Consider the following 13,294-nt stretch of genomic DNA (forward strand, 5'->3'; position numbering starts at 1 on the left):
ACCAATTTTGAGGCAAATCTGCGACAATGAAAAGAAAACGCCTGAGTACATTAGGGAAAGACAGAAAGGATGCATACCTACAACAAAAAAAATTAGAACGACCACGGGCAGGAACCTCTGGTGAGGCTCTCGGAGTGACTCCCTGCAATGGGCCTGCGCAGATCAGAGAACAAGATCGGTCAGAGCTTGCAGCCATAAGGTGCTTCCTACCATGAAGTTACAGAAGCGGGTGCAATTGGAAGCAAAGTGCATTTCATTTCTCTGAAAAACGAAGAGTTTAATAGCTCGTATGCATTCATAAGGTGATACAGTCATGAATGCACAGACTTTTCAATGCAGCGCTATATCACCAACTTGTTAACCATGCCGGGCAACACTAAAAACTGAGAGCATTATTTTAAAGTATCTCAGCTTAAAGTTAACCACGACAGAAGCTTCAAGCCATCCTTGCAAATTCAGTGCACAAAGCAAGCCATGTGACCTTCTAGTTGGACGCCATGGTACGTCTAGCTTATAATCATGTGTCATGCTATTTTAGCTGCAATGGCTTGTAGTGTCAAAAGTGGTCCAGCTTAAAGAGACTAAAAGTATAGACGTTTATGAGTGGGGCCCTCACCTAGTCTGCAGCTACATTGCGAAATAGGACGTTCCAACCGGGATGTTTGCTGCCTGTAACCACACGATCAGCTTGTGCCCAGCGATTGTTCCGAGCTGAATAGATATCCTCGACAGTGCCATTATTTGACAAGCATTTCTATGAATGTTAAACATGATTGACTTACAGAGAGACTCCACCTCAACGACTAATGACTTGGGATACCTAACTGAATACTGATATATCAACTAAATGCAAAACAATTACCTGGCAAGCATTAAATTTTTCAAGAGGCTGGGTCGACTCTGCATTAAGTTGAAGGAGTCGATGCGTAATAGGACAATACAAACAAAAATATGCCTTGGAATTCTTTTTGCACCCCCAAAATGATGTGTTTTTGAAGGTAAGGTACACAATGTTCTTGATTTAGAAAGTGCCTCAGCTGTACAAATGCATATGCAATAAGGGCACTTGCCAAGCCTATTCTACTCAGCTCTGTGCAGGTTAAGCTAAGTTAGAGTATAGAAGTACACGCTCACTGACACCATCAGAAAGGCAGGGAGAGGTCTCCGTTGTTCCACCTCCAGCCCGTCTGCTGCCTTCGATGACGTTTCAGCGCCTGATGAGCCTGGAGCGAGCACATCTGTCCAAAGCGGGGTGAAAAGCACAAGCACGTGCTGGAGCACGCCCAGCCATTCTCTTTTTGTCATCGGCTATACTACATATTTTTAGTAAGACATATTTTTAAGTGAGGAAAAGTACTGCAAATATGCAGTCCACCTTAAAGATAACAACAGTTGCCATTCACCATTTTCCAAGTAAGTGCTCCCACCTATCGTAACATCTACACATATGGTACGTGAGTAGGTTCAGGACTGAGAGGCTAGAAAACGAAGCACTCACAAGGCTTGTCTGGCCCTTCCAACCATGCGGGTACATTCGTTGCAAGTTCCCGATTTGTAGACAAAATGATTTAGAATGAGCAAATCTTGTCTACGCCCGAGGTAGAACATTGAATTGCGATTCCCCCATATTGTGCGAACCATCCTTCAAACTGCGGTACCACCTGCAAATGAACTATGTTGTGCTGCGGCACGCGTCCATGCTGCCTGCTTCAGAGGAAAACTACTGCTCCTGTTTAAGACGACATCCCACAGTGTACAGGCAACAATGTTTAACGAACTAAAACAAAATTGATATCATTCAATAGACACAGATAGGCTCACAAAGTGTCGACACCATGATTGTTGTTGTTGGTTTTACTCTTGCATACAAACAAAAGTGACTTCCTCTCTCCTCCGATGTACAGTAAAACCCCCTTATCTTGGTGGCCCCTATTTCTTCTCGAATCGGTCACAGAGGACATAATCACAGCCACTGAATTCCGCAAAATTAAAGGCCACGAAAATTAAAGGGTCGCCAACATTAAGGGGTTTACTGTTCTTCTGAGTGTCACATGATGTTAACATTTCAAGGAGGCTGAAGGTATTGCTTTAAGAAAAAATTGACCTATGAAAAAAAATGTCCTTCTCCAGGTTAGGCACACCGAGGTTCTTTTGCACTACCTATAAGGCGGCAAGTTTGTTTCGGCAGAGCTTTTGGTAAAACGGAGTCACAAAAGCAGTTATACTTGGCGTCAACTATTTTGTGCTGCATTATTAAGCTAGAGTAAATTCCACAGTGTTTCGGCACAGCGCTGTTTGTTGCGAGAGCATATGTGGTTTATTGCTGCATCCCATTTGCATGATCTAGAGACACTAGCGCTGACAGAGTTGGAGCACTCCAAATATTAACAGCCGACTGTAGAAGCATTGAGAGATGCACACATGCGAACTGTGCATTACTTAATGGTGGATTCGAGCAAAGGTAAAAACAATATCTATACTTACGGCGGCCATACTTGCCTTTCCCAAGCACGACCACTTTTCCCTCGGTAGCACCATCCAGTAAGCACCAGCAACACGCCCATAAGACGCCGCCGACTCCTGGATTGAATGACGACCCGCCTGAGGTCTTGGAAGGAGATCCGGAACACTGCTTTAGGTCAGATGTTGTATCTGGTGGGGCAGGGACTAAAAGTAAAAATTAACAAATTTATATGAAGCGCTACATTCCTATAGGATAGCAGTATTTTTTTTAGGCCAGTGATGCGTTTTAATTAAACACAAATGGTTGGTTTATATGATGAACCAGCAGCCCCTATTTTGCTTAAATGTAACGCAGTGTCTAACGTTACGTCCGACGGAACCCGAAATAAAAATTAAAGTTACGCCCAACGTAACTGTCAAGCATTCGAGTTACGTCCGACGTAACCCAAAATAAAAATTAAAGTTAACATATTTACTCGAAAATAGGTCGAAGCCTATTTGTTGGACCCACCGAAAATAAAAAAAATAAATAGTTCAAATATATGTCGACCTTTTTTTTATTTTTAAAAACGGGGGAAATTTTGGGCAAAAGAAACAAACCTTTATTTACATCACTCTCAGCTAAATCACGGGGCGATGCCAAAAACTTAATCACCGTCAGAACTTCTGGACATGTCATCGTCGTCCGAAGCTTCGTCAGCTTGGTAGACATCCTCGCAAATTCGCAACAATACTTCACTGACACCGTGGTAAAATGGCGACAAGAAGAAACGAAACAAGGTGCGAAGCGACGAAAGACGAACTACAAAGACGCAAGCAAAGCCGCCGTGTCGCCATGAGCAACACGCGAGCCGAGCCGCCTCAAACAACAAACAAAAGTAACTCTTTTTTTTTTTTTTTGTGCGCGTTTGCGAGGATGGAGGGCAAAGTGCATGGCGCATCGCGTTTCTTTCCTTCCCCGTTGCCCAGCAAGGGGAACGGTAGTGGCTAGAGGCGCGATGGCGAAACCAGGTGAAACAACGCGATGGCGAAACAACCACCTGCCACCGCGGTTGTTTTCGTGCACCAAAAGCGTTTTGAAACAAGAAGCGGCACGGCTCTACGGCAACTCCGGCTCGGTGACCCGATAGCTCCATGCCTCCGGTAGGGTCGCAAAATTTGGTCGCGAATGTAGGTCAAAAGTCTTTAATCGCAATTTCCAAAAAAAAAAAAAAAAAAAAAAGTTGATTTATACTTGAATGAACACGGTAGTCAGCCGCGCGACGAGACACACATTATGAAAGCGATTGGTGCGAGCGACCAAGGCGATGAGCGACGTTTTGAGAAGCCCAAGAACCGAGTGGCGCAAGCAGCGAGAGTGAGAAATCTTCGTCGCTCGGCGCCGGCACTCGTAGCTTCTCGCCGTCGCTCGTCTCGTTGATCGCTATATTGCTTACATGCCGTTCAGAAAGGCGCTCTAAGTGCTTACCTTTGCATTGGGACCAGCCTCGCATCCAACCGTAACCAGTCTTGACTTTTTTTTTTAAAGCCGCCGAGGTAGAAGTTAACATCGTACATACATGCGTCGTTTTCAAGCATGGCTCCTCGTTCATTGCTCGATTTATATTTTCCGTAAATGACAAACCGCAATGAAGCACAATTATTCTAGTTCAAAATTGTTACGAACACTTGGCACGCATGCTTACACTGTAGCGCACCTAACGTAATTTAAGAGTAGAACGAAAACGGGACGAGATTCGCTTACCGCTTCACGGAGACAGACGTCTTCGGATCCTAGGCCTGACGGCCGAACTGGGAAGTCGCCTGCGGTCCGGCGATCGGACGAGTCGAGCCGGCCTGACACAGGTTGACCACGCCTGGTTGAACTATGAGAGGCGCCGTCCAGTTGAGAGCCAGAGACGCAGTAGAAACGGACCGTAAAACATCTGTCCCCCAAAACGCAGAACGAGCCAGCGATGCCAAAACCGCCAAAACCACTACGTCGCCATCTCCGCGACGACCGGAAGCGTGGAAGCCGGAAAGTCAGAAAAGGCGCGACAGCGGAAGCCACTGGGCGGAAGCTTTACGTTTCGGTTTCGCTTTTCTCCGACGCCGGGTTTGCGGCTGGTAGCGACGACGCGAGGGGCCACGAAAAGACGCCGAGTTGGCCGAGTACGAGTCACGGCCCACGATACGAGCAACGGGCCGTTTGCCGCTGTCGACCGGCGATGCGGTATCCGCGGCTTGGTGTCACGATCGGTTTGTTGCCGTGCACGCTGACTCAAAGCTCGAAGTTACGCAGTTCCGTTCCGGCACCAGCCGCACCACTTTTTCCGGTGCATCGCACGTGGAGGCCTTTCGACGCATTTAGTGACCGTAAAGATGGTGCCCGCTGTCTTCGGTGCTGTAGAAGAAGTTGCGAGACGGAAGAAGCATCGAAACCAAGGCGTTTAGGACTCCAGGCCGGGCCGCCGGTTCACTCTGAACGAGAGGCGACATGTGTGCGCACGCTTTGAGGAAGCCTCCGCGTTTCGCCGCGCCAGAACTCGCCGATCGCGACCGTACCCCGAGTCCGAGAGGCTCTTGCGCAGCCGGGAACGGCACCGAGGTAGGAGCTGCTCGTTCTGCGCTACCATGCAGTGCTCAACAGTGCTCGGGGCTCTCGGTGTCGTTCGTGCTTGCACCGATGTCTTTGTGACCCCTTCGGACACGCAAGTCGTACTTCGCAAAGGTTTGGACGGGGCCGCCCACACCGAGCAGCTCCGCTATATTCCGCTTAGTTATGATCACAATAAAAGCTTGCGTTTGTTCTCGGGAAAAAAATTGCGGGACCGCTCTCCGCGCCGCCGACGAGATTGGCCGCCTCCATGTTCTCAGCTGTTCACTCGCTCCCGCAGCGAGCGCCTTCCGATAATCCTCCCCGTTCCAAAATGCGATGCGATCTCCGTTTACATGGGCTGAATGAATGCGCACTCGACATTTCGATCCACCTCTGTCTAGCGACTTTAATGCGATGCGCTTTGCGCATTATGCCGTTTACATGACCGCATATGGAATGCGGCAACTGGATTCAATACGACTAAGTCGCATTCATGTAAACGCGGCTTATGTTCTTTTTCGACATGTATGGTGTATGTAACGATACCGGTGGTAAACGATGGACGTTTTGTTGGAAGATGGCGGTCGTCTCTCTGCATGTATGATTTGGATATAACGGTGGTGGTGTGGTATAAGCGTTTTTAGTTGGAAAGATGGCGGTCGCCTACGTCATCGGCCGCAAAATCATACCAGCATACCGAATCATACCGGCAAGCAAACTGGCTGCCAGTATAGGCAGACCCGGAGCCATAGCGGTGCCGGTATCTCCAGTTATGCAGAAAGCAGAACCAAACTAGCTGCATACATAATAACAAGAAATTATACTGGTGTCAGACCAGAACTGTACAAGCAGCAGGTTTGTTTCTTGTACGTTTTTCCAATAGGGTAATTGTCCTTTCTTTTGAACATTCACATTTCTGCCTTTTCTTATTGCATTTCTTATCGGTTCCTTTTTCTTTTTGTGATGTGCCGTGGCTCCACGATACTTTTGAAGCCTCAGCACTTTACGAAGCTATTACTTCACGTACGCAGTAATCTTTCTGACCTAGGTCGGCATGAAAGGTAAAATTAAAACTAAAATAAAATGTATCTTACATCGCGCAATTAAACAAAAATGATTTAGGAAAGCCCATGATAAATCATTTTAACTAAGATATTCCAACTCGTAAATCAGTTGCTTGAGCCCGTAAGTTGCCAATTCCACAAAGGTGTAACTAGATGGTGGATCTATGTTTCTAGCAGTGACTCAATCTGTAACCGTAACCCAAACCGAAAACAGCTTGGGAGCGAAATGTTTTTGCTAACAGGAACCGGAACGAAACCAATATTTTCATTGGGCATGAACCGTAAGCCTTACCGTAACCGGTAAACATTAACCGGTAACCGATATAATCAATCGGTTCGGCAGTATTTTCATAAATAACAAATTTGAAAGTATAATTATTATAATGCAATTAAATGCAAAGGTGCATCATTGTCGAATGCCATTGAAGCAAAATTATCAATAAAACGTTTTAAACTGTTTTCTCGCTAATTATAGAGGCAGAATTCAGCTTTTATTTTTTCATTGTTGAAGAGCATCGCGTACACTATATTCATTTGACATCCTTCTCGAACCCGACCGGTGAAAACGCACAATAATTGGACCATGTTTCAATTTAAGTCGAGACTCGAAACCGATTCTACGGGGTATTGGGAACAACCGAGCAGCGTGAAAAGCGCAACTCTCTAAGTCATTTTTGCTAATGACTGGTTCAGTGATGGTAAAAAGTACAGGGACATGACGAACACCATGGTGCTGCGATTGGGCGCTGTCTCCATGGTCCTATCAGATCATAGCGTCGGCTGCGTCAGGACGTAAGGTGCAACGCAGTATACTTGGTGTGACGAAGTTACTTTAAAGGTTATGAGCACAGAGACAGAGTAAACAAGTAGAAAAACCGATCACCACTTGATCTCTTTGTATATTTTACTTGTCCTTGTCATCTGGCGCTGCTGTTATTTTCGGTTAAGCTGAAAATAGAAGCAAGTGCCACACTGTCGACCGCAAGTGACGTACGGCTTCTTTCGTGGTCGTGGCAGCCGCTAGGGGCGTGCTTCACTCGACTTCGTTTCACGATTTCAAATCAAAAACTTCCAGCTTATATAACGATGTCAACAATTCATGAGCAAACGTTAATCTTGCGGGAGACATCATCAGTGCAGCCTAGGAACGGGTTGTTTCTGGGCTGCACTGGAAAAAAAAAAAAAAGGATAGAGAAAGCGGACAGGATATTCATATAAATGTAATGTCGGAGCTGATATCCATATGCGCATCCGTGACTTAATACGTCTTCGCAATCTGTCGTACAAATTTTAATATATCTCTTTGCAGAGAATTTAGATCAAAGTTGCGTAACGGTATTAAAGAGTTTTTGTGCATTCCGCTATGAATCTGTTTCAATCAATTTTCGTGGCCTTTTACAGCGTTGTTCTTGTATTCTTTATTTCGGTGCCTTGAACGGCGCTGAGTTAGTATCCACTGAGTTCACACCAAAATGAATAAGAATTTGAAACGGATATTTTTCTCGTATTACTTTATAAGATTTTGAGTCTTTCAGAATGAAGAAGGGGGGGTATTCTCGTTTTCTTTTTAAAGCCCTATGACGAATTGAAGCCTGTAGCTTAGTAAAATACACTCAATAAAGCCGCCATTCTGATTCTGATATGCATTTTATAATGAGCTCCTTGAGATAAGGTGCTGGATTCAGGATTCTGAGCTGCGTATTTTTATTACATTCATTTTTTTTTTATCGTGAATTTTTTTTCCTTTGCAAGCATATAAATATTGGGAACTGATATAACGAATAATTTATCCCCGCTGATTGCCTAATCATAGAGACAGCCCTGACGCTCCAGGTATTGCGCTTTGCGTGATATTGCTTAATTCCTGCGCTTTTTTTAATTTATAGACAAACATCGAACAGTAAGAGTTGTGTTAATTTATTGAAGAATGAAATTAAAGCAGCAGTTTTGTGGAAATCAGCATAATGGTATTATTTTTTTAAAAGTGAGTGGCAAAAAATAAAATCTACACGAAGCAATTTACATGGTTTAAGTCAGCGAAACAACTTGAGGAAACTGTAGAAGTACGGGAATGCGTGAGCCATCTGTCTGTTACTTTGTCTAAAAAGTAGGTTTTGTTTTTAAACGCTTCGATGTGCAAAAGCCATTGCCCCGCGCCCTAGAGTTCTCATTCCATGAGCAAAGTGCCTGTTGGTTATATGCAATTTTCTTTCTTCTTCTCTTCTGGATGAAATATGGAGTTGTGAGTTCTGCGTCTATTCTGTCTCCTGCAGTCTTCTACAGTTTCCTTGCGTTGTTTCGCTGACTTTAATCATGTATAATTCTTACCAACTAGCCCAGCTCACCACTCTTTAACACGAAGCAGCTTCACGAGACTTCTGCCCTGCCCCCTGGCGATAGAAACGACACTTCAGAAATGGAAGACAAAATAATCAGAAACAAAAATTCCAGGACGATAAATCTTTTAAGATCTTAAAACAATTAGGCAGAAGGAAGGTGATTAGAATATGCGAATATCAGATGTTTGTTGGGGACTTCGGAACGATAATATTATTTATCAGTGCAGTGTGTGTTCAAGTTGCGGGGTCTTTGAATACACTCAAGGGCATATGTGATATACCCAGGTGTAGAACACTTAGGATGATTTGTACCTGGGTATATGCCATTAAGTTAGATAACCTCTGCTCGAATGACGCCTATATGAGCTCTCGCTCGCAAACTATCCTTCTCCGCAGTATCACATGGACGAGTATTGCTCCATACATAAAACAAAAACGGGCCCAGGCGTTAAACTCTATTTTCGCTTTAAATCCCAGTTACGCTTATTTTTGTCCCTACTCTTTAACGCGCTTGCACGTGCATTCCCGTCAGTCATATTTATATTTGTACCCGTTACGCGAACCCGAGGAAAAAACAACATAAACAAAAAATATTGTCCCTTAAATTTTATTTTTCTTCCGGGTTTTGTTTTGTTCTCACAATGTTCAGATACCGTAATGAAAGATGTGTCCTAACCGGCACACTTACACCTTAGGAGGAAATTGCTTTTTTATTGAAACTACTTTTTGGTAATTCCATACCTTGTAAGACTGAAGACCCGTTGTTCATATCAACAGATTGTCAAAACAACCATACAAATCAAACGGATAGGCCGGCATTATTCAAGGGACTGTTGTACCCAATGAAGCAACCCCGATAGTTTCGAATTCCTGAATGTTTGCCCCGAGCAACCTATCAATTTATTCGGTTACCATATTTATTTTGAAGAAAGAAGTTACTACGTAATAAAAAGAAAACTACTTCAATACACCACAGAATTGCAGTCCATCTTTATTTATGCGGACGCACAACTCACAACATTGAATGAGATAGTTCGCGTAATGAACCAATGATTCTAGCATGCGGTCTAAAAAAAAATCGCAAGTTCTTTCGGAGCCATTACAAGTTCCGATTAACCAACAAAGACTCGCGGTTTTACCGCAGTTTTCTGTCATTTTTAGTCAGGGAGCATCGAACGCCCCAGGGGACCCTGAGCGCACAATGAGGTCCTCCTTCTTTTTACGGCTTTAAAGGTCACTTGGTTTTCCCTCGTAGGGGCCTTGTGAACACAACTGGGTTTGGTTTGATGGGACAAAGCGCCGATTGCCTCATGCCGAGATCCCTTTCGTAAGCGAGGTCACGCTTCATTATTTATCTAAATTAAAACAATAGGGAGAAAGAACGAGAGGAACGGGCAAAGTGTGGTAGAATGAGAAATGCTGAGTTCGCGTCGGCACTGTTGAGTGAAGTTGCAAGTACACTTGTAAAGAAGGTTAAAGATTTTTTTTTTTTTTATCTAAGGAACGTTTTGACAGGAGGAGGGCTGTTGTCATTATCTACCGGCACAAGGTATATCTCATAATTTGAAAAGTAGGAGGCCTATATGGCATCCAAGTTGTATTGTCCAGCCCCCAGAGGGTAAGCCAAATTCGTTTGAGGGTTAACTCGAAAATACAGGGACTAGAGTAATGTTTGAAGGTGGGCTAGTTGGTGGTGCTATAAAACTACAAAAAAAAAACACAAAAAAAAACGTTTTATCAAGAATAATGCCAAACCATTTGTGTCAAACCATTTGTGTTTGATTGATTGATTGATTGATTGGTCTTGTTCTTCGGGTGTTGTATATAGGATACCCCTCTTTTGTGGGGAAGTGTATATTGGACAACCCGGTAGATGACTAAACGACATGCTCAAGGAGCACAACTGTTCCCTGAGAGCTACGGTTGGCGGCCATCTATCGGTGCACTGCTGGACTTGCAAGTGCAAACCATCCTTCAATGAGACCGCTGTCTTAGAATAGCACCAATATAAGGTGAGGAGAGAAATTACAGAGCACAAATTGTAAGCAAGCCATCGGTGGCGCATACAGAGAAAGAAAGGCTTTTTTTTTGCTCTGAATGGGGGGCTAGCGATGCGCTGACCGATGAAGCCGTTCGTGACGAAACAGTTTGGATGGCGCATGCGTTGTTGCGTATGCCCTTTACGTTCTCCTGGTTTCTGTTTTTACTATTAAACGTTTAGTTGCGAGGCAGCGCTCGTCCTGTATTGTGTGTTCCTTCTCTTAGTCTTCGTTGTTAAGCGCTGTTACGCCTACACCATGTTAAGCTTCCACCAACTAGCACAGCTCTCTACTTTATTACTGGAACTACGGGGTAATATAAATATTGAGGAGGAAAGGGGGATCTATACGGAATGTGGGCGAGTAAAATGGGAGAGGTAATCAAATGAGCGCGAGTAAAATAAAAAAAAAAAATATATGGGTATGTTATACAATAGGAAAAAAACAACGGACCGTTTTCGTCAAGAAGAGTGGACGCATGTAAGGACTTCCCTCTCCGGCCTTCTCTACGACTAGTATGCTGTAATTTCGCTTCCAACAACCGCGACTTTCTTATACTGTTACGTCGATGAAAGGATAAGCTTCTCTGAGGTAAAATATACAGATTGACCTAGCCATAATGTCAAAAAATGTCCGTCTTCGTTTTTATTTCTTTCTCTTGGGCGGTTATTTCTCGCCCAGATGATTTCCTACATCTTAGACAAGAGGTGTTCAGGGGATTAAAAGCTGAGTGTACATGATGTAGGGGCCCCGTGCTTCGTTGTTTTCCATTTTCCCTTTAAGCGTGCAGCACCATCGCCAAGCACAAACGGCGATGTGGTCGCGAGCGCGCGTGATTAAAAGACATTCCATTAGAGACATCCGAGTCACTTGACGTGTTTTCTACAAATTGGTGACCCGGACGTGATGGTTTTGTTGGACAGCAGCTCTAGCTCGAACTGGTTGAGAGTCACGACGTCAGCCAGGAGCACCAGCCGCTCCCTGTAGATGCTCACCAGACCTGGAGGCACATAAATTTTTCCGTTGTCTCCAAAAACCGGATCGCACATGTACATTAATGAAGGGTTGTCCTCTTTCAGTTCTTGAACTATGTCTGCCACTTTATTGAGAAAGGACTCTGAGGCAACGTAACCTGTTAATAAGGAGTATTCACTGGGCGCCATATTTGTGGGTGATGTCTAGAGCGCATGCTCTGAACGAGCTCACATCAATAGGCTGCCAAGACCGGCAATCTTGAGGGTGCGGAATGCACGTTGCAAAAGAACTGTGGAAGCTCGCCATCAGCACGCGCTCAGCAGTCGCGCACACAGCTATGGCCGCTATTGAATACTTCCTATACATGAGAGTACTTGTTTATCCGGTTGAGCTTGAGACCTTCGTAAAGATCTACCGACTCCTTTGCGTTGAGAACCTGGCCCTTGTATACCGAATAGCCTGTATAGTTTGAGAACTGCACGGAGTGAAGTCCACTTCGGAGCCCAGGGTCTGGAGCGGAAAACAGGCGCATTTGTTGCCCACATAGCCAGATACTACGTGACTCTGCAAGGAAAGCGCCCTGTAGTCGCGAGCCATGGAGCGGCAGTTGCTGGCGGTACGGGGCGGGGCCAGACGGACTTCGAAGGGCAATGCTCGGTCGTCCTTCGCGGAAAAGGCGGCAGCACCTGACTGGCTCGCTCGTTATTTCTATTGAACTGCACCTCCGCAAGGTTGGTTTATGGTGCACCACTTCGTTTACCCAGGGAATTCTTCGAAGCACCCAAGACATTTGCATCACTCACATCTCAGACATACTTGGAAAACTTGAGGGAGATTTTCCAACGGCTACAAACAACACCGCCTCGCCTGCCAAGTTCCCGGAGAGTTTTAGTAAGACAAGATCTTACAACATGCACGCGCGTTTTCCTGCGGAAGGAGGGCCTCAAAAGGAGTTTAACACCGCCCTACGACGGGCCATTCAAGGTTATTGACCGTACGGCAAAAACGATGACCCTCGATTTGCACGGTCGAACAGAGATCGTTGCCATGGACCACATAAAGCCAGCCTTCCTGGATGATAATCTTGCACCTTCGACTCCGATCATACAACAAGCAAACTCCCACGCGCCTACGAATTCGCCACCCGTCACTAAGCGTGTCTCATGGAACATCTGACTCTGCCCCATGATTCACACACTTTGCTCCATGTTGCTAGGGGGGGGAGCCCTGTAGGGGCCCCGTGCTTCGTTGTTTTCTTTTTTCCCTTTAAGCTTGCAGCACCATCGCCAAGCACAAACGGTGATGTGGTCGTGAGCGCGCGTGATTAAAAAACATTCCATCCGAGACATCGGAGTCGCTTGACGTTTTTTCTACACATGCAATGCGGTTGGTGCGTTTCCATCGAGCGCCAACAAGTCACTGGAACTTGAAACAAGAAAACAGCGCAAAATGACGACGGACCAGAGGAAGGCACAGACTGACCTCAGGGCCGTCCTCATTTTGCGCTGTTTTCTCGTCTCAATGCATCACCAACTCGTCCAGACTTATACGCTTATACACTGGCACTTGTTACGGATCCAGTTTAGAGATGTAGGGCAATCAACCCGCTTGTATTCGGTTTTATTACCATGTCGGAATATAAAAAGAGCATAAAGCCAAAAACTGCGCTCGCCGCCGGTCTGGGGACCGAGATAGCTATATTATTCTGAACAAATTGCATACATAGCGCCCTTTTAGTTTACGAAAACCACTGAACAAGAGCAATGGTCTATGTACGCTTTATAGCAGGTCTTTTACATTAAGGTGTCGCTGCACTCATGTTGTTGATTTATGATG

The 13,294-nt window shown here is 45.1% G+C and overlaps 1 pseudogene; it reads right to left on the bottom strand.

Annotated features, from left to right (window-relative positions):
• Positions 1-13,294, bottom strand: part of LOC115322980 — a 28,451-nt pseudogene that overhangs the window by 13,097 nt on the left and 2,060 nt on the right.

This window comes from Ixodes scapularis, unplaced genomic scaffold, assembly GCF_016920785.2.
Source record: "Ixodes scapularis isolate PalLabHiFi unplaced genomic scaffold, ASM1692078v2 PGA_scaffold0__279_contigs__length_252992795, whole genome shotgun sequence".
NCBI classification, from domain to species: Eukaryota; Metazoa; Arthropoda; class Arachnida; order Ixodida; family Ixodidae; genus Ixodes; species Ixodes scapularis.